Source organism: Mercurialis annua, linkage group LG5 (assembly GCF_937616625.2).
Source record: "Mercurialis annua linkage group LG5, ddMerAnnu1.2, whole genome shotgun sequence".
Lineage (NCBI taxonomy): Eukaryota > Viridiplantae > Streptophyta > Magnoliopsida > Malpighiales > Euphorbiaceae > Mercurialis > Mercurialis annua.
Genome location: NC_065574.1, coordinates 52,522,833 through 52,546,021, shown reverse-complemented (window position 1 = coordinate 52,546,021; position 23,189 = coordinate 52,522,833). Strand labels below are relative to the sequence as shown.

The window sequence follows — 23,189 nt, the reverse complement described above, 5'->3', positions numbered from 1 at the left end:
AGTAGTTTTAAAAACATGAGAGGTATATAATTTCAAGTTCTGTTTGAGCTAGAGAAATGAGTTGCTGCAAAGCAAATTAAACAAATGAGATATAGTGTATCTGTCTGCCTGTGCCTGCTTCACTGACATGATTTTTCCTTGCATATTAATGCTATTTTTCTGTCCTCTTTTACAATCTAGAGGATTGTGGCCAATATTCGAACAAATATTGCAAAAAGAGAGCAATTTTCTGGAATTAGGGTGTCACGACCCAATTTCATGAATCGTGACCGGCGCTAGGGTGTGGGTATGGTTGTACCAAAACCCGTAGCAAGCCTCGCGGAAATCAAATAAATATTTAAACCTGCAGAAATTGCTCGGGGGCAACCGAGACTCCAACCTAGGTCTAGCAATTTATATTACAGTTCTAATATAAATAACTTAAATATCTTAAATGTTCTACAGCATGCCTTATATATAATAATATCGTAATCCAGAGTAATCATGCCAAATATAAATAATCGAATATATCGACAATCCCAAGGTATAATATCAAATGTAATAAATAAACTAATTCTACTGCGGTCTAAGAGTTTGAAAACAGAAACTAGTTTAATAACATAAAAACCTCCGAAGAATCAAAAGAATCGGAGTGGACCAGCTTTCAAATTATAAACCTGGAAAATTTGGGAAAACAACGGGGTCAGATATACTGAGATGAGTTCGCAATACTATTTACATTTATTAAGTTTAAAACCCTTAAATCAAAACAGTTTATACTAATATAGTATGATTACGGAATAACAGTATTGAAATGATCCCAGCGTAAGTATGACATAGCATACTGAAAAATAAACCCAGAGTGGACGGGAACAAATCCTCGTCAAATTACCAGCGTAAGCAAGACCATAGTCTGCCGATCCCAGAGTATATACTGGTGCACACAGTCTCGATACAAGCCTATCGAGTAGCTCGTTTCAATCCAGATCCATAATCGCTTAAAACAGTTCAAAAACATTTATAATACTAAAATAAAATGCGGTACTTAATAAAGCGGTAAATAGCACTACAAACTCACTGCTTGCTTATCCACGTGATCTTGGCAAACAGCTAACCTTGCGTAGACTCCGAAGCACGAGCAGTCGACGGGTCTAAAATAATAAATAGGTTAATATCCGTACGACCCCTAACTCTAAGATCACTAGACACCACGTAGGACTAGCACAATTAAATAACCAGATAAATCACAGAGAAACACAATTCTCAAATAAAATGTAATGCCGGAATTAATTCAAGACTATTGAGTTCGCCTTAAATCCAATCCGAAAATATTATTAAAATAATATTTAATTGATAAATAAAATCAATTCCTCAAATAGTGGGTTAGCCGAGTTTTTCAAAATTACCAAGCTAAACCCACATGTCGGTGACCCAAGTCCAAACCGACCCAACTAATATTCCAGAGTTTATAAACCACAGTTTATAATTAATATTAAATAAAATATTAATTAATATCAAAATAGAACTCAATAGCTTGAAACTCAAGTAATTAAATATTACCGGCAATTATCTCAATTAATTAAATAACAACCAAAGCTAAAATATAAATTTAATTCCAAAGACATTCTAAGCCAAAAATATCAATTTAATAATTAATAATAATTATTAGTTTAATTTTTAAATATTCAAATATTATTTTTATGCCTTAGGAATAGTATAATTAATTTGACAAACTTTCGAATTAAATAAAATCCCCAAAAATAACTTTGATACAATAAATATATTTATATTCAATTATAAATCATAGTTTATAATTATAGAAACAACTTTGATAAAATAATAATCAACATTTAAAACGGAACTCATTAGTTCTAACTTCAAGTAACTCAAGTTACTCCAAAATACTTAACTAAAATAAGTTAAAAAAAAGGACGTTTTAAAAGTTAAAACGTAACTTTAGCCAAAATGGCGCAACAAGCCATAATTCTCGAAAACGATAATTACCTAAGTAAGTATCCGATGTAAAAGATTAATTAAATGACATCTTAATAAATAATAATCAATTAAAATCGAATCAATAAACTTATTTTATTTAAAATAATACTAACTAATTACTAAATTAGAAATCAAAACGACATTCAAAAGTTTAGTTTTAATCGTTAATTAAAATTAATCAAAAAGAATCAACCAATCAAAATATACCAAACCAATTATAAAGAATAAATCAATTTAAGGGACCTTAAAGGGATTTAACCCAACACAATCATTAAACATGAATTGAATAAATTACACCCACTTTTACCTGCTAGTGAAAAACCCATATCATTAACGAGACCAAAGCCCAAACAATTTGAACATAATTACCCGCCCAAAGCATCATCTTCCTAACTTGAATTTGATAAGAAAATAACACAGCAACTTCAATATCATAATAACAAATTTCAAGATTCTTTATCAAACAAACCGTGGTAACCAAAACAAGACTAACCAAGATTATAAATAATATATTAATAACTAGAACAAGAACATAGAACCAAAACAATAACAGCCATAATATTGACAACCAAAACTTAATAAACACATGAAAAATAACTAAAAATAAAAAATGTAAACAGCCCCTTATCTTAATGATTCAATAGCGGATAATCGAGCAAAAACGATACAATAAGAGTCGAACACAAAGATCCAACGCAACACCATAACAATCAAATTAATGACCACAATAATCGGTATAAAACAGCAGCTCATAATCATCAATGGCAATCAGAATATAATGAATAAATTTGGCAGCCACAGATCGATCAAGAACATCGAATCGTTACAACGTTAAACAGAAGATATATGAACGTACCAAACGAAGAAAAACGGATCACAATACCCCGCAGCCCCGGAAGGAAGCAGAATGATGAAGAACACAACCTCACTAAGACGCGTGATTCGAAAGCGATGGAAGAGATGAAGAAAAGAATGTTCAGAGTGTAAAATATGTCCAGAGGTCGGCTAGGGTTAATGTGAAAATAAAAAGGGAACAAATGGGTACGCAACAGACATATTTATAGGCCAGAAAAAGAAGTAGAGTAACGTTGTACGTTACTGCCCAAAAATAGCAAAAGCAAGAACGTGGTTCAGCCACTTTGGTTGAACCACAACCCAAAAAGACCCACAACCAAATCCAATCTCGAACCGAACCACGAATCGAACCACAATCCAACCAAAAATTATTCAAACCATGAATCGTCTCACGAATCCATAAGCGATCCGAATTTAATATCGGACACTCATAAAAATAAATTTAAATTTTTTACGGGGCATTACATTCTCCCCAACTTATTAAAAATTCGTCCTCGAATTTATCACCACCAAAATAATATAAAAATCAATTATAGCACGTATAAAATCACACATAACTCAAAATACGGAGCAACGTATACTCAACGAAACGAAAGAAAACAATTACGCATCAAAATTTTGATTCCCAAAATTACTCACGACCGAGTAACAACTCAACGAAAACAAAATAAAAACCGCAATCTCAAAAGATTCGAACAAAACTCTCACCAAAAGATAATTCTATCATAATGAAAACTGAGAAGAGTCAAAGCGAAAAGAAACATAATTTAGATGAAACCACGTTGAAAGATATATGGGGTGTTACATCTCCCCAACTTAAAGATACACGACCTCAAATTTAAAACTAATTTAAAAGAAATCGAAAGATCACCACACGCATACGTGAATTTTTTTTAACAATCTGGTACCTCAAACGACTCTCTAAACACCACGCGTGAACGAATTAAAAATTTATTTTTCATTCGGGAATAATGAATACACTATACGAGGAAAAATTTCAAAAAAACAAGCTCAAGTCTCAAAGACTACCAAAGCAATACCACAAGTGTAAGAACAATCCCAAATTCAAATCGTAATCTAACTAAACCAAACTCCAATGCTACAAACCGAAAATCTACAGACACTCTCAACTGAAGACAATCTTACATTCATTAACACCTACGCACTGTATCACCTATAGTGGTCACAACACCAAATACCTCATATGAAAAACTTAAAACGCCCGCTAGCCAAAACGCAAGCAAATCAAAATGTCGTTCTGGTTATATATGCCCTCACAATCTAACGGCTGAAAACTAAACACCGCTAAAATCGTTTCGGTTCCACCAACTAAGATCAGTTCGACAATACCATCAATTTTTTCTTTGAACCAAGACGTAAGAGAACATAGCAAATTCTAAAAACTATAAAACTTAAACCTCTCACAACAATTTTTTTTCAATCATTATAACCTCGAATCGTGCAGAAGATCAATTAGATCAGATCGCAATCAATCGGTTTATTGGTTCTGCTCATAACAAAAATTTTATAGAAAAATGCTTTTCACAACCACAAAATATATAATAATACAATCCGTCTTTAATTTGAAATTACTAATATTATCAGTTTAATTTTATTTTCAACTAAAAATAATTAACTCGTTGAAAATTCTTCTAGTAAACGCATCCACAAAATAAAACAGTCTCATTTCAAAATCATAACAAAACTTTACTTTCACTATAAAATTCACGATTTTATAAAAGCGTTCACTTAGAAATTTCTTTTTTTTTTTTGAGAAATTTTTTAGAAAAAAAAAAAAAAAAAAAAAATTTAAATCCACTTTTAGTCAAACTTGACAAAATTTCACCTCTTTCTCAAACTAATTTTTTTTTTTTTTTTTGCAAATAAAAATCCCTTCGTTTACGAAATATTCCGATACTAGTACCAAAACTTTTTAAATAGAAATCGAATTTGTAAAAGTAAAATTTCTTTTTAATCTTTCAGTGTAAATGAACATGTAGAGCATAACCAATTTTCTTAAAACTAAAATCCTCAAATTAAATACTCTAAGCTGACACAATTCTTTACTTCAAACTTACTATTGATATTTTTCCACACTTACCACAACTAAACCTCGAGTATAACCTTATAACCATGGCTCTCCCTAAAAAAAATGGATACTCCAACAATATAAAATAAATCCTTATATTACAATTCCTCTTAAATTACCACCGTCATCATAGAGTATTTGTCTAGTTTCCAACCAAATAAAAATTTCAAAATCGTTTGAAATTTAATAACTTTTTTTTAAACACTATTTTCACAATATAACTCGCGAGTTTTTTTTTTTCAAAACATTTTTTTTCTTGAAAAGTTTTACTGATAAAATTTATTTTACATAATTGTGCGCCAGGGTGATGACAGCTCTCATCTCCAAGGAGTTGCATTCAACCCTAATCATCTAATGCCGTGATGAATGTACTAAATGCATGTATTATTTATCTCTCTTTTAATTAGTGATCATATTTAATGCTCAATGCAGTATCCTATTCGTGGCATTCCAAATGCATGTTCATGACATGTCTGGGCACAATTACGTGATAAAAATATTTCAATTACTTTAACAAGTTAACATTTGAAATCAATTTTCCTTTGAAACATTCTCTAGACATTACACTCTATGAGAGGTGCACTCGTCCATCTTGACATATTTGTCCATCTCTATTATTTTAGTCCACCAATTTGCATCGTCATTAACGAAATAACCCAAAATCAACAACAAAACTAAAATTTTCCTAACAATGAATACCCCCTCAAATCGAATTGAAAATTTTCCAAAGGCATTAAAGCAACACGGCCGCCTTCACAGCTCCATTATGAGGTTTGGTATTTCACTGATCCCTCTAAAGAAAACACCAGTGTATTACTACACTGATCAACCCCGATTCACAATATGCCATATCTAATATTAGAATGCTAACAGCCGAAACTTCGACAATACAATTTATCATAAATGAGCCTAACATAAAACGCATAACGCTCGAAAAATCACGCACGAGGAAAATACTCACGAGAAAAATTATTCCACCGGGGCTGAGTTATATAACTCAACCTGCCTTCCTCTGACCAGGACAATTTCGGAATTCGAATCTGTAAACAGCTCTTGAGAATCGCTCCTCAAATTTCTTGATGACAAAATTAATAACTTCGATTTCCAGAGTCCAAACATTCAATCCAGCTAAACCAATTAGAACATCTAAACTAATCGCAGGGTCAAAACAAAGGTTCGAAATGCACATCGATACCAATGTCAAGTTAAGCCAAAGAAAAACTAGCGAGAAGTGTCCTCACGTGATACTTCACACAATGAGACGAACGAGCACAAAACTACCATGGCATAACTTAACGAGAACAAAAAAATAACGACATAATAATATAGGTCAAGAATTGTTCACACATCCGAAAAACATTTAAGCATTTTGCAGTAAAACAATTACTCATTAAGATATATAACCAATATAAATTTCAAAGGATTGAGCATAGAACATCTTATGTGATCAACGAATTCCCACTGACATGGCAGTAACTTAAATAGCCCAACAATGATTAAATCATGTAATAACATTTTCAAAACGTCAATTCAGAATAAAACGAATTGTGATATTGATCAAAAGTACGCATTAAAACCAATTTCCAAAGATAGTATTTACAAAACAGGTTTCAAGTTTATGTCGAGGCCCACAGTATTAAAATTCATTTTCTGGAAAACCTCTTTTATAAAACATCAGATATAATTGTTCCCAAACGCCTCAAATTAAAATCGTCGAGTTAGCCGAGTGATTACCACTTCCAAACTCAACTCCCAATTTGGGTGACCCAAGTCAAACCCCTAATAACCAATTGTAAAAGTATACAAATATTCTCAAGTCCGGAAAACGCATTTCAAAACAAATCTTAGTATTTTCAAAATAAGAAGCTCAACGTCACCCAATAACAACATCAGACTCATCGCCCAAGTGAAAACAATTATATATTTTTTTTAACAACCTTATCAAAAACACAAGTTTTAGTCAAAACTGGTAAATCGAGCATAAGGCCAACAACACCAAAGTGTTGACAACCAAATATGGTAAAAATTACAAAAGTAATATAAAATTACCAAAACTGTAACACCTTTCAAAATTTTTTTTTTTTCAAAACAATCATTTTGAAAACACCAAGTTAGACGTAACATTTTAATTTTAAGACTTCGAGAATTTCATTTTATTTCAAAGAACAAACCCCTTTTCCATCCTTAGTCAAATATAATTTTTTTTTTGCAAGATACTGAAAATAATATTTTAGGGTGTCGTGTCCAGACTACCCATTTGACTTTTTACGTCAAAACACTAGTTATGAAAAGGTAGTTTAAAATCAAACGTGGCCAACAACGAAATTCACAAAAAAAAAAAATTCGGTCAAAAATCATTTAAACTCAAAACAGTGTCAAATCCTGACAAATATCGTTTTTTTTTTTTTTAAATAAAGGCTCTCGTCCAAAACCAGAAGTACTCACAAAATAATTTAATCGTCCACAACATCCTTAAAGCATAACAGCCAACATATATCACCCAAGTGAAGAGAAACATCATTACGATAAGGCAATTAACATCATACCCAAGTATGACATAAAGAATATTACCGTTGCAAGATTTCCCGAGAAATCAAAAGCAGTTTAAAATCATCCAAGTGAAAATAACATCAATAAAATAAAGGGTTAATTCCTAAAAAAATCACGAACTTTACACGAAATTTCATTTTAATCATGAACTTTAAAAGTTGTCATTTAAAGGCACGAACTTTCATTTTGTTTCAAATCTATCGCCAAAGTAAAATCCGATGTATTTTATCGAATCAAAAATTCCTAATCCTATATACTCTAACTAAAAGATAATAAGATTTAATGTCGATTTATAATTTAGGTCTTTCATTAATGGTTTATTGAAGAATTTAGTCAAAAAAAAAACACTGAAATGATAGATTTGAAACAAAATGAAAGTTCGTGCCTTTAAATGGCAACTTTTAAAGATTATGATTAAAATGAAACTTCGAGTAAAGTTCGTGATTTTTTTAGGAATTAACCCTAAAATAAAATAAAAGCATCAAATCAAAGCATAAATGCCGACTGACACGACGCAATCCTATCGGTGTAGGCAGAAAGTTTTAAAATCAAAAGATGACGTTTCAAAGACAAGACATGAACCTAATTCCGCAGTAGTCCCTATGACTCAATAATAACTTAACATAGTAAACACATAGCATGAAAATGGCCTTGGTTTGAAACCAAAGCTCTGATACCAACTTTGTCACGACCCAATTTCATGAATCGTGACCGGCGCTAGGGTGTGGGTATGGTTGTACCAAAACCCGTAGCAAGCCTCGCGGAAATCAAATAAATATTTAAACCTGCAGAAATTGCTCGGGGGCAACCGAGACTCCAACCTAGGTCTAGCAATTTATATTACAGTTCTAATATAAATAACTTAAATATCTTAAATGTTCTACAGCATGCCTTATATATAATAATATCGTAATCCAGAGTAATCATGCCAAATATAAATAATCGAATATATCGACAATCCCAAGGTATAATATCAAATGTAATAAATAAACTAATTCTACTGCGGTCTAAGAGTTTGAAAACAGAAACTAGTTTAATAACATAAAAACCTCCGAAGAATCAAAAGAATCGGAGTGGACCAGCTTTCAAATTATAAACCTGGAAAATTTGGGAAAACAACGGGGTCAGATATACTGAGATGAGTTCGCAATACTATTTACATTTATTAAGTTTAAAACCCTTAAATCAAAACAGTTTATACTAATATAGTATGATTACGGAATAACAGTATTGAAATGATCCCAGCGTAAGTATGACATAGCATACTGAAAAATAAACCCAGAGTGGACGGGAACAAATCCTCGTCAAATTACCAGCGTAAGCAAGACCATAGTCTGCCGATCCCAGAGTATATACTGGTGCACACAGTCTCGATACAAGCCTATCGAGTAGCTCGTTTCAATCCAGATCCATAATCGCTTAAAACAGTTCAAAAACATTTATAATACTAAAATAAAATGCGGTACTTAATAAAGCGGTAAATAGCACTACAAACTCACTGCTTGCTTATCCACGTGATCTTGGCAAACAGCTAACCTTGCGTAGACTCCGAAGCACGAGCAGTCGACGGGTCTAAAATAATAAATAGGTTAATATCCGTACGACCCCTAACTCTAAGATCACTAGACACCACGTAGGACTAGCACAATTAAATAACCAGATAAATCACAGAGAAACACAATTCTCAAATAAAATGTAATGCCGGAATTAATTCAAGACTATTGAGTTCGCCTTAAATCCAATCCGAAAATATTATTAAAATAATATTTAATTGATAAATAAAATCAATTCCTCAAATAGTGGGTTAGCCGAGTTTTTCAAAATTACCAAGCTAAACCCACATGTCGGTGACCCAAGTCCAAACCGACCCAACTAATATTCCAGAGTTTATAAACCACAGTTTATAATTAATATTAAATAAAATATTAATTAATATCAAAATAGAACTCAATAGCTTGAAACTCAAGTAATTAAATATTACCGGCAATTATCTCAATTAATTAAATAACAACCAAAGCTAAAATATAAATTTAATTCCAAAGACATTCTAAGCCAAAAATATCAATTTAATAATTAATAATAATTATTAATTTAATTTTTAAATATTCAAATATTATTTTTATGCCTTAGGAATAGTATAATTAATTTGACAAACTTTCGAATTAAATAAAATCCCCAAAAATAACTTTGATACAATAAATATATTTATATTCAATTATAAATCATAGTTTATAATTATAGAAACAACTTTGATAAAATAATAATCAACATTTAAAACGGAACTCATTAGTTCTAACTTCAAGTAACTCAAGTTACTCCAAAATACTTAACTAAAATAAGTTAAAAAAAAGGACGTTTTAAAAGTTAAAACGTAACTTTAGCCAAAATGGCGCAACAAGCCATAATTCTCGAAAACGATAATTACCTAAGTAAGTATCCGATGTAAAAGATTAATTAAATGACATCTTAATAAATAATAATCAATTAAAATCGAATCAATAAACTTATTTTATTTAAAATAATACTAACTAATTACTAAATTAGAAATCAAAACGACATTCGAAAGTTTAGTTTTAATCGTTAATTAAAATTAATCAAAAAGAATCAACCAATCAAAATATACCAAACCAATTATAAAGAATAAATCAATTTAAGGGACCTTAAAGGGATTTAACCCAACACAATCATTAAACATGAATTGAATAAATTACACCCACTTTTACCTGCTAGTGAAAAACCCATATCATTAACGAGACCAAAGCCCAAACAATTTGAACATAATTACCCGCCCAAAGCATCATCTTCCTAACTTGAATTTGATAAGAAAATAACACAGCAACTTCAATATCATAATAACAAATTTCAAGATTCTTTATCAAACAAACCGTGGTAACCAAAACAAGACTAACCAAGATTATAAATAATATATTAATAACTAGAACAAGAACATAGAACCAAAACAATAACAGCCATAATATTGACAACCAAAACTTAATAAACACATGAAAAATAACTAAAAATAAAAAATGTAAACAGCCCCTTATCTTAATGATTCAATAGCGGATAATCGAGCAAAAACGATACAATAAGAGTCGAACACAAAGATCCAACGCAACACCATAACAATCAAATTAATGACCACAATAATCGGTATAAAACAGCAGCTCATAATCATCAATGGCAATCAGAATATAATGAATAAATTTGGCAGCCACAGATCGATCAAGAACATCGAATCGTTACAACGTTAAACAGAAGATATATGAACGTACCAAACGAAGAAAAACGGATCACAATACCCCGCAGCCCCGGAAGGAAGCAGAATGATGAAGAACACAACCTCACTAAGACGCGTGATTCGAAAGCGATGGAAGAGATGAAGAAAAGAATGTTCAGAGTGTAAAATATGTCCAGAGGTCGGCTAGGGTTAATGTGAAAATAAAAAGGGAACAAATGGGTACGCAACAGACATATTTATAGGCCAGAAAAAGAAGTAGAGTAACGTTGTACGTTACTGCCCAAAAATAGCAAAAGCAAGAACGTGGTTCAGCCACTTTGGTTGAACCACAACCCAAAAAGACCCACAACCAAATCCAATCTCGAACCGAACCACGAATCGAACCACAATCCAACCAAAAATTATTCAAACCATGAATCGTCTCACGAATCCATAAGCGATCCGAATTTAATATCGGACACTCATAAAAATAAATTTAAATTTTTTACGGGGCATTACATAGGGAGTGACTAGACTGAATTTTTTGATATTTGTTGGTTAATTTTGTTGCTTGGTATGTTTCAGCAGAAGTAATAGAGCATGCATATCATAATGACTAGCGAAAGCAAATTGGATTGTTAATTTTATGTTTCAAACCCTTTCACTTTCAAGTTCACATTAAAATGTAAAATGGTTAAATCATAAACGTGCGTATTATGACATTAAATTATCATATCATATTGGTAGTTCGAAGTTGTACCGCTATATTGTGAACAATTAACTGAAATTAGAAAACACAGTTGAGATTCCCATATTTTTTTCTAGGTATGATTGGTTCCCTAATATGTGGTGAGTGTTTCATCTTCTGGGTTTGTTTATTACTACATATATATATTTGTTATTTATCATTTAGTTGATGTTTGTAATTAGGGAAAACCAAGTTGGTGTTTATAACTGCTAATATTTGTTTCATTTTCTATTCTTGCATAGAACGGAATAGTTAAGACCATATTGTTACCGTACATATTTTGTTACTTGGTACAATTATCGTGATTGTTTTGCTGCTGGACTCTACTCTATTGAGCCATGTTCATGTCAAGATTGTTTTAACAAACCTGCTCATTTAGACACTATTTTGGATATTCAGAAACATATTGAATCTCACAATCTTCTTGCATTTTCTCCAAAGTGTTGATTATGTCTCACAAAATTATAAAGAAGATATTATTTTAATTAGTTGTAATTTAATTTTTATTAGTTGTAACTTCACTCACAATTAATTTGATAAAATCATATTTGGAAGTAGCTTTTTTTAGTTGTACTTTATAATTCTAATTCAATGTCACCTAATACTTTGATTTCCAGGTACCAATCTAAACGTTTAAATGTTTCATTTTTTGGGGATTCGATCATTTACAGCCATCTTATACTTTAATCTTTACGTAACTAATTTGATATTTTAAGCGTTTTATTTTCTGAGTTTTAGTTTTTCTATGAAATTTTATTATGTTTACATCTAAACATTCTCTGGCATTTTGTAAATTTCCAGGTACCTGATCTAAACGTTTGAGCATTTCATAATATGTGGATTCGAATCATTTACGAACACCTTATACTTTATTTGTTAGGTAACTAATTTGATCTTATAAGTGTTTCATCTTTTGAGTTTGATTTCTTCATGCACAAATAGTGGGAGTTCCATTTTCTACTTTCCACCTTATATTATAATTATCAGGTAACTAATCTGATCTTTAAAGTTTTAAGCTTTTCTAATTCTTTTTATGTTACATCTACAACATTCTCGATCACTTTTGTACCAATCTGGTCTATTCTTTTAATATGGCATCAATAAAAAAAATTATAGCAATAATCATAATGCATATAGATGAGAATTAATTAATTTTAATTATACAATTTATAACATAATACATAAGTGAATTCTTAGTAATTATACAATTTATGACGCCTTTAAAGTATTGAATTGCTTCATTACAGCGACAAGGTTATGTTGAACCAATAAAACAAATAAAAATAAAACTTATTACGTATGTGATAATTTGGTGGGAGCAGTATTAATAGTATGTATAAACCATAGAAAGCTAATAAGCAAATAATGAAATTAGCCAAAAAAAATATTAAGCCAATGGCATTTGAATTTTTATTTTGGAAATCAGCTTTAAAAGGATTCATATATCGTCTCATTAACTTTTAAGATTGCAGATATTTATAATTTGTCGATTTCATTTTTTATGTTGATTTTTATATGTGCAATTGTTTGTAGATAAAGAACTTGCAAGAAAAGCAAGAACGGATTGGGAAAAAATTTGATAAGAAAACAAGGTGCATTGCGAATAAATATTACATATAACTTATTGAACTATATTTTTATTTAAAATTTATATGTAATTATATGTTATAAAATTTATTTTATGAATTATTTATCTTACTTTTTGAATTTAATTATATTTTAAATTATATTTAAATTTGATTCCGCGCAAATGCGCGGGCTTACGACTAGTACTTATATAATTGAGAGGACCAACTGAGGCCTTTCATTGATTCCTATAAAATAGAGCACTCTCATTAATTCTCACCAAATAGAGCATTCTCATAAGTTCCCAATTTTTTAAATCACTTATTTTAATTATATTTATTTTAATGAGTGTTCTAATCTATATTAACTTCTAATCTATACACTATTTAGTATTCTAATCTATATTAACTTCTAATTTTTGCAAATCATTTCGTTATTAAAAATTAATCATTAAAAAATAAAATTAATAGTCACCAATTTTAATTTTACAAAAGAAAATTATAATTATTTTGAGAAGTTAAACTTCTTAATTTAAATTCACTTCCTCCATCGAAAAAAAAAAAAGACAAACCAGGAAAAACTATAATAGCAATCGTATTATTTACAAAAAGACTTATGTGAGGGTAAAACCATGTCTTTTGGCTTTTTTCTGGGCAAGACCATGTCTTCAAAATGAACTTCGTATTAGAAAAATTAATCAGTATTAAAGATCTCATCGAAAATTTACAGCAGTTTGCCAAACAAAAGCTAATAGAAAAAAAAGTAGAGGAATTATTGGCATAACATCTACGATTGGATCCAAAAAGGCGTAAGCTTTGGGCAATTTTGTGAAGAAAAAATTGCTTGAAAAAAGGGCAAAATTAAGACAGATACAAATTAAACTTAGAATTCCTGCCGTCGGTTAGAGCGGCTAGACCGCTGGGGGAAGGAAAGATTCAAACCAGGACCGGAAAAGGTCAAACTCTGGGCGGCCCGGTGAATCTTTCCTAAACAAGCACCTGGTGCTCACATTTTTATTCAATTATTGAATTATAATTCTCTTTTAGTTGAATGTAATTATGATTTGTTAATTAAACTATATCTGTTATAATCTCAAGCCACATAATACAAATTATTGATTAATAGGTATATTAATTTTATTTAAATTCAATTACAAGTCAGATTATAATTTCAATCATAAAACAATTTCAATAATTATATTTTGAAAGAACTTTATTTTTTTTTAAATACCTAATAAAAATAAAAATATATAAAATTATAGTAGACAGTTTATATGGACAACACAATCGAATATAATCAGAATATTATTTAAAATATGCTTGAAATTTAATATATAAAATTTATCTTCTTTTTTTTGTAATTTTGTTAACGGCTATATGATTAAAAACTGCAAAATCAAAACCGTTGTACACGATTCATACATTTAATGGTTAATCGTTTGAAATTTTAGATTTAGTTTTTAAATTTTAAAATTCATACTACTATTGACAGATTATAAATTATCCTTATGAACTGGTTCATGCTCACCTCTAATAATATCGTATGACTGTTTATTTTTTGAGTTAAAAGAACAAGATACCTTTGACTTGATGTTGTTGAAAAATTAATATTAATGCTGAATATAACTAATATCTCAATGAAAATCGAGATAACTAAAATCGGAATTGCAAGAATAAAAAGAGACTTAATCAAACTGGAACCGGCCGAGTTCGAACCGGCCAAGAACCATCATTTAGACGGGTCTGAGCCGGTTTCATTTTTTCTTGAACCGTGATTTGGCGATTTCGAACCGGAACCGGCCGGTTATGGACCGTGGCCAACTCTAAATGTGCGTAGAATTTCAATTTGGGTGGGTATTATTCTTAATCTAAGTGCTATGGTGTAATATCCCGTATTTTTCTTTTTATTACTATTAAAATATTTTTAATTTTTAATTGTAATTTTTGCATGTTCGTCGATCTTTAGGTAATTTATTATTATTAAATATTTTTATTTAATTTTATTTAATTCGGTCGTGGTTCCTTTCGGGCTTGATTTGTATTATTAAATTTAAATACAGCCCATGCATGCCATGCATTTTCATTAATTGATTTCCACATATATGTGGCCCATATATACTTAGCCCATTCATACAAAAGAAAATTTGTTTTTTTTTAATTTGTTAGCAGTAGCATTGCTGCGACAATTTTCTTATCAATTCTTTATAATTAGGTTCTTTAAAACAATTTTTAATTTACTGCTATCACTTTCATTAAACCCTAGCCGTCCTCAAGCCCCAATTATATACTAAAATTATTCATCTTTCATTCCTCTCCATTGCTGAAATTGGTAAGTCTTCTCACGTGTTCATATTCATGGTTTTAGTTCTATAAACGTCCTTATCAATTCTTGATCCGTTCTCATTCGTTTTAGCATCAAATCGAGATCCGTTTGTTTGATGTCGTAGCTAACTCAATCCTCTTCGATTCTACGCTCGAAACTCGTTATCGGTATGTTAAATTTTCCCTATTTGGCGCCGCTGCGATTCATCGTTTTAATATTTGTTAACTGCGTTGCTATGTTGTTGCTGCCGGTTTCTTTGCACATTTATTGATGTGATTATTATGTATATTACTAAGGTCTTATTCATGTGAGAGGTTATTGTGAATTGAATTTCAAAAATATTGAGATCCATTCCTTTATTCATGTTTGTGTGTTCGGATTCATTGCTTAATTTTGTTGGACAGTTACTTTTTTTATTGTTCATGCCATGATTCTTGATTCATCATCACAAGTTGATGGGAATTGATGAGTCTGCTATATGAATGTTAGGTTGATTATTGAGTTGCTATACATGTGTATTTTAATTGTTCATTGTTGACGCATACTGTTAGTTATGGGTATTCATGATTAAAATTGCCCATTTTCTTTAAGATAGTTGATTATTCAAAGGGATTTTAATATGTCAAATCTGAGATTTCTTTTTTAGTTAATGCGAATTTTAAAACTGAATCTTCCATAATTGTTTGATTTCTAAATTTTGTTAAATTGAAGAAGATGAAGAATGTGCATGATTGGTCCCAAAATAACTTGCTTTAAACCAATTGATTCTCAAGTAAAATTTTATCTATCTTATAATTGATTTAGATTTTAATCAACGGATTTAACTTCGACTTATAGTTTAACGATTTAATAATATTATTATTTATGATTTTAAATTACTTGGACATCATTGTTTTAAATCTATAAACAATATTAATTTTATTATAATTTAAATGATTATAATTTAAATTATTTATTTTGATTATTATAAATGGAAATTTGACATTTATTATTAATCCTATAATTTATAAATTCTCGGTTAATATTTTTATTTTTGGCTTAGTGTGCCAATTTGGTTAAATTTATAATTTAGCCTTTTATTTATTTACTGATTTATTTAATGAGATATTTTGCCGGTAAACTTGGGTTTCAAGCTATTGAGTTCTATTTTAATGTCGATTAATATTTTAGTAAATATTAAATTATAAACTGTGGTTTATAACTCTGGTTTTATGGTTGGGTCGGGTTAGACTTGGGTCGCCCGACATGTGGGATTAGCTTGGTAGTTTTAAGAAACTCGGCTACCCACTATTTGAGGAAAGGATTTTATTTATTAATTAAATATTATTTAATTAATATTTTCGGGTGATTTTTAAATGTGAACTCAACAGGCTTGATTTATTTACGGCAATATAATTTAATCGTGATTATGTTTCTTTGTGACTTATCTGGCTTATTATATGTGTTAGTCCTACGTGACGTCTAGTATTCTTAGAGTTAGGGGTTGGAGCAATTTTAACGTATGATTTATTTTTAGACTCTTCGACTACTCGCGCTCCGGAGTCGAACCAGGGTTAGCTGTTTGCCAAGATCACGTGGATAAGCAAGCAGTGAGTTTGTAGTGCTATTTACCGCTTTATTAAGTACCGCAATTTATTTTAAAATTATAAATGCTTTTGAATTGTTTTAAGCGATTATGGATCTGGATTGAAACGAGCTACTCGATAGGCTTGTATCGAGACTGTGTGCACCGGTAAGTACTCTGGGAATCGGCAGACTAATGTCTTGCTCACGCTGGTATATATATATATATATATATATGACGAGGATTTGTTCCCGTCCACTCTGGGTTTATCAGTATGCTATGTCATACTTACGCTGGGATCATTTCAATACTGTATTCCATAATCATATTATATTAGTATAAAATGTTTTGATTTAAGGGTTTTAAACTTAATAAATGTAAATAGTATTGCGAACTCATCTCAGTATATCTGACCCCGTTGTTTTCCCAAATTTTCCAGGTTTATGATTTGAAAGCTGGTCCACTCCGATTCTTTTGATTCTTCGGAGGTTTTTATGTTATTTAACTAGTTACTGTTTTCGAACTCTTAGACCGCAGTAGAACTAGTTATTATATATTACAATTGATATTACACTTTGGGATTATCGATTTGTTCGATTATTTATTATTGGCATGATTACCATGGATTATATTATTGTTAAATAAGGCTAGCTGTTGAGCATTCCAGATATTTAAGTTATTTATATTAGAACTGTAATATAAATTGCTAGACTTAGGTTGAAGTCTCGGTTGCCCCCGAGCAGTTTTCTGCAAGTTTAAATGTTTAATTGTTTTCCGCAAGGCTTGCTACGGGTTTTGGTGCAACCATACCCATACCCTAGCGCCGGTCGCGATCCATGAAATTGGGTCGTGACATATGGATATCCTTTAAACCATATGTTGCATGTTTAAAAAACTACCTTTGACATTAATAGAATAATTACTAATAATACTAAAACTAAAAATGATAAATTTCATTTTTTCAATTTAATTTCTAAAATAACATAGTAAATAGTAGCTTTAGCTATTTTTGTGCAATGTGAGTAGAATTTCAATTTGGGTGGGTATAATCCTTAATCTAAGTGATATGATATCCTTTAAACCATATGTTGCATGTTTAAAAAAATTACATTTGATATTAATAGAACAATTACTAATAATACTAAAATTAAAATTGATAACTTTTATTTTTCAATTTAATTTCTAAAAAAACATAGTAGCGTTATCTATTTTTGTACAATGTTTATGTGGGTAGAATTTCAATTTGAGTGGGTATTGTCCTTAATCTAAGTGTTATGGATATCCTTTAAACCATATGTTTCATGTTTAAAAAATTACGTTTGATATTAATAGAATACTTACTAATAATATTAACTAAAAATGATAAATTTCATTTTTTCAATTTAATTTCTAAAAGAACATAGTATATAGTAGCATTTTCTATTTTTGTGCAACGTGGGTAGAATTTCAATTTGGGTGGGTATAATCCTTAATCTAAATATGTGGGTATCCTTTAAACCATATGTTGCATGTTTAAAAAATTACGTTTGATATTAATAGAACAATTAATTACTAATTGATGGATATCGAATTCTACTATAAGTAGTATGGAGCCGAGTCGCAGGAGATCTACTCTTAGACGATATAGAATTGTCGTCCAAAGGGTTAAACCAGACAAAACCGGTGACTGAATCCATGAGATCCGCCTCGACTATAATACAATCTCTATCCGCAAGGATAAATACCGAATCCCTGGGGACTCGAATAAAGCGCGTCGACCATAGGATTCAGACAGATTGCCAGATCTACTGAATATTCTCGAGTATCTTACCTATTTGGACACAAACTTCAACTTAGGAAGATAACTCTAACTTAGGAAGACGAGACTATTTAGGAAGACGTTACTAAATGGGACAAATGTCTGAATAAGGAATATCACTCCTAATCAGGGTCAATACCTAAAAAGTAGGATTCACCTTCCTATTACAACTCTACAAAGTATACAATCGTCTACCATAAAAGGAGTTTGAGATATGTCTAAACACATAACATACAATAAATAAAAATATTCTCTTTTAAACTTAAACTGACTTAAGCATCAGAGAGCTAATCGGACAAATCATCTGATTAGCCATCTACACTGTTTTGCAGGATTAAAGCCGCCGAGATGCCGAAATCCATCACTAATAATACTAAAACTAAAAATGATAAATTTCATTTTTCAATTTTAATTTCAAAAAGAACATAATAGCGTTATCTATTTTTGTGCAATGTGGGTAGAACTGGCTATCGGCCGGGTCAGCCCGTGAACCGGCCTAGAATCGGCCCTGTCAAACCCGGACCGAAATCGGTCAAACCCGAAACCGGATTAAAATCGGCTCGGAACCATCGAAAGACCGGTTCCGGGCAGGTTCCAAATATTTTGAACCGTGAACCGGCGGTTCTGGGTCGGAATTGGCGGTTCAAGGGATGAACTCGTCGATAAAAATTATTTAATTTTAATATATTTGTATATCATATTATATTATATTATATTTTATATTTTTATAGTTATATTATATTATATTATAAATTTTATTTTATTTTTAAAATTATACTTGTTAGCTTTTGGTAATTAAGTTTTAATTTTACTTTCAATTTTTTTCTGAACCGCCCAGAACTCGGAACCGGAACTGGCCAGATCCGAACCGGCCCGGAACCGTCACTTAGACGGGCTTGGGCCGGTTCCATTTTCTTTTGAACCGGAACCGGCGGGTTATGAACCGTGGCCGGCTCTAAATGTGGGTAGAATTTCAATTTGGGTGGGTATTATCCTTAATCTAAGTGCTATGAGTATCATTTAAACCATACGTTGCATGTTTAAAAATTACGTTTGATATTAATAGAATAATTACTAATAATACTAAAACTAAAAATGATAAATTTTATTTTTTCAATTTAATTTCTAAAATAACATAGTAAATAGTAGCGATATCTATTTTTGTGTAATATGTGGGTAGAATTTCAATTTGGGTAGGTATAATCCTTAATCTAAGTGATATGGGGTATCCTTTAACCTATATGTTGCATGTTTAAAAAATTACGTTTGATATTAATAGAATAATTACTAATAATACTAAAACTAAAAATGATAAATTTTATTTTTCAATTTAATTGCTAAAAGAACATAGTAGTGTTATCTATTTTTATGGAATGTTGGTAGAATTTCAATTTGGGTGGGTATAATCCTTAATCTAAATGATATGGGTATTCTTTAAACCATATATTGCATGTTTAAAAAATTACGTTTATTGATAGAACAATTACTAATAATACTAAAACTAAAAATGATAAATTTCATTTTTCAATTTAATTTCTAAAAGAACATAGTAACATTATCTATTTTTGTGCAATGTGGGTAGAGCTGGTCATGGGCGGGTTAGCCCGTGAACCAGCCTGGTCAAACCCGGCCCGGAACCGGTCAAATCCGAAACCGGATTAAAACCGGTCCGGAACCGTCGAAAGACCTGTTTCGGGCCGATTCTAAATTTTTTGACTAGTGAAGCGGCGGTTCCGGGTCGGAAGCAGCGTTCAAAGGTCGAACTCGTCGATAAAAATTATTTAATTTTGATATATTTGTATATTATATTATATTTTATATTTTTATTGTTATAATATATTATATATTTTATTTTATTTTAAAATTATACTTGTTAGCTTTTGGTAATTAATTTTTAATTTTACTTTCAATTTTTTTCCGAACCGCCCCGAACTCGGAACTGGAATCGGCCGGGTTCGAACCGGCCCGGAACCATCACTTAGACAGGTCTGGACCAGTTTTATTTTTTCTTGAACCGCGACCTGGCAGTCCGAACCAAAACCGGCGGATTACAAACCGTGGCCAGCTCTAAATGTGGGTAGAATTAATTTGGGTGGGTGTTATCCTTAATATAAGTGTTATGGATATACTTTAAAACATATGTTGCATGTTTAAAAATTATGTTTGATATTAATAGAATAATTACTAATAATACTAAAACTAAAAATGATAAATTTCATTTTTTTCAATTTAATTTCTAAATAACATAGTAACTAATAGCGTTATCTCTTTTTATGCAATGTGGGTAGAATTTCAATTTGGATGGGTATAATTCTTCATATAAATGATATAGGTATATTTTAAACTAATTGTTGTATGTTTAAAAAATTATGTTTGATATTAATAAAACAATTACTAATAATATTAAAACTAAAAATGATAAATTTCAATTTAATTTCTAAAAGAACATGGTAGTGTTATCTATTTTTGTGCAATGTTTATGTGGATAGAATTTCAATTTGGGTAGGTATTATCTTTAATCTAAATGCTATGGATATACTTTAAACCATATGTTGCATGTTTAAAAAATTACGTTTGATATTAATAGAATAATTACTAATAATACTAAAACTAAAAATGATAAATTTCATTTATTTCAATTTAATTTCTAAAAGAATATAGTAAATAGTAGCGTTATCTATTTTTATGCAATGTGGGTAGAATTTTAATATGGGTGGGTATAATCCTTAATCTAAGTGATATAGGTATCCTTTAAACCATATGTTGCATGTTTAAAAAATTATGTTTGATATTAATAGAACAATTACTAATAATACTAAACTTAAAAATGATTAATTTAATTTTTTAATTTAATTTTTAAAAGAACATAGTAGCGTTATCTATTTTTGCAATGTGGGTAGAGCTAGCCATGGGCGGGTCAGCCCGTGAACCGGCCCGGGACCGGTCAATCCCGGAACCGGACTAAAATCGGCCCGGAACCGTCGAAAGACCGGTTTCGAGCCGGTTCCAATTTTTTTGAACTGTGAACCGGCGGTTCAAGGATCGAACCCGTCGATAAAAATTATTTCACTTTATTAAATTTGTATATTATATTTTATTATAATTCATTGTATTTTTATATTTTTATTGTTATATTATATTATATATTTCATTTATTTTAAAATTATACTTGTTAGCTTTTGGTAATTAAATTTTAATTTTACTTTCAATTTTTTCCGAACCGCCCCGAACTCGGAACTGGAACTGGCCTAGTCCGAACCGGCCCGGAACCGTCATTTAGACGGATCTGTGCCGGTTCTATTTTTTCTTGAACCATGACAGGGCGGTTCAGAACCGGAACCGGCGGATTATGAACCGTGGCAAGCTTTAGTCCCCATTCAGTGGGGATCCCCATCCTCGTCCACATGAGGATCTGAAGTGTGTGTGTGTGTGTGTGTGTGTGTATGTGTGTATCATCACTAATTTTTATATATAATTTATATACTTTTATTCAATTTAATTTTTATTAACATAAATTTTAGTAATAAAATTTAATATCACATATATTTATATATTGAGTGACAAATAAACAAATAATAACATAGGCCTATTAGTTTAGCGTTTAGTTGTAACTTTTTTAAATTTAAAAATCAAAATGTCTTTTCATGCTTTAAAATAAAAATTAATACTAGTATTTTCACAATTAAAAATGTATATTCTTTTCAAATTGTTAGGATAATTTTTAATAACATTGATATTATTATAACACTTAATCTTCAATCTAAAAACAAAAAAAAATGTTATTTTAAAAAATTAAACAGAGATGAGAATATCCATAGATATGGAAACCCCGTGAAAACAGAGATGGAAATAGATTTATTTCCATTAACTAAACGGGAATAAAGACGGAAATTTCCATGAAAGCGGGAATGGAGATGGGATTCCCAGAGAAGCGGGAATGGGGATCGCTTCCCCTTTCCGACCCCGCCCGATTGCAATTCCTATATGCCTATCTGAATAATTTATCCATGATAAGAGATAAAGTTGATTTATATGATTCTTTAACTAATAAATAGTCAAAATGTTTGAATGTTGCGTGTTGGAAATACGTTTCCATAGTGGTGGTTTCAAATCAAACTAGTTGCCGTTGTCATTTCAAAAAATCATATCAAGTAAAGAAGCAAAAGTATATATGAATCAGATTCAGCCACATTTCTACAATTGCAGACATAAAATTAGCACATGTAGGGGAACAAACAGCCGAGCGCTTTAAAACCGAACCGAATATAATCAAAATAAATTAATTTAATCATTTCGTTCAACAACTAAACGAACCGAATCAATAATTTTTACCAACATAAGTATAACTAAAATTTTGAAAATACAAAACGTACGATACGAATCGGTTGATTAATTCAACAAATTTGATTAAATCGATGCAAATATAAAAAGTAATAATAAAAACTATTTAATTACATTCGGTTTCCAGTCGCATGTTGGTATAGTCAATAATTTACAAATTGAATA

General features: G+C 30.5%; 3 long non-coding RNA genes across 6 annotated transcripts; 1 reads left to right on the top strand and 2 right to left on the bottom strand.

The window, feature by feature from the left end:
* Positions 1-491: 491 nt before the first annotated feature.
* Positions 492-3,093, bottom strand: LOC126680527 (uncharacterized). Of its 2 annotated transcripts, XR_007641205.2 has the most exons (3): positions 2,831-3,090; positions 1,058-1,130; positions 492-656 (listed from the first exon to the last, which is right to left on the bottom strand). It is a non-coding gene; the product is annotated as an uncharacterized LOC126680527 (long non-coding RNA). The 2 variants fall into 2 exon arrangements; XR_008790816.1 differs by lacking the exon at positions 492-656 and having other exon boundaries at positions 753-1,130; positions 2,831-3,093.
* Positions 3,094-8,401: 5,308 nt separating this feature from the next.
* Positions 8,402-11,003, bottom strand: LOC126680528 (uncharacterized). 2 transcript variants are annotated; one of them, XR_007641206.2, is made up of 3 exons: positions 10,741-11,000; positions 8,968-9,040; positions 8,402-8,566 (listed from the first exon to the last, which is right to left on the bottom strand). It is a non-coding gene; the product is annotated as an uncharacterized LOC126680528 (long non-coding RNA). The 2 variants fall into 2 exon arrangements; XR_008790815.1 differs by lacking the exon at positions 8,402-8,566 and having other exon boundaries at positions 8,663-9,040; positions 10,741-11,003.
* Positions 11,004-15,189: 4,186 nt separating this feature from the next.
* On the top strand, positions 15,190-17,514 carry LOC126683079 (uncharacterized). 2 transcript variants are annotated; one of them, XR_007641597.1, is made up of 4 exons: positions 15,190-15,327; positions 15,412-15,488; positions 16,838-16,910; positions 17,325-17,514. It is a non-coding gene; the product is annotated as an uncharacterized LOC126683079 (long non-coding RNA). The 2 variants fall into 2 exon arrangements; XR_007641596.1 differs by lacking the exon at positions 15,190-15,327 and having other exon boundaries at positions 15,338-15,488.
* Positions 17,515-23,189: the final 5,675 nt, after the last annotated feature.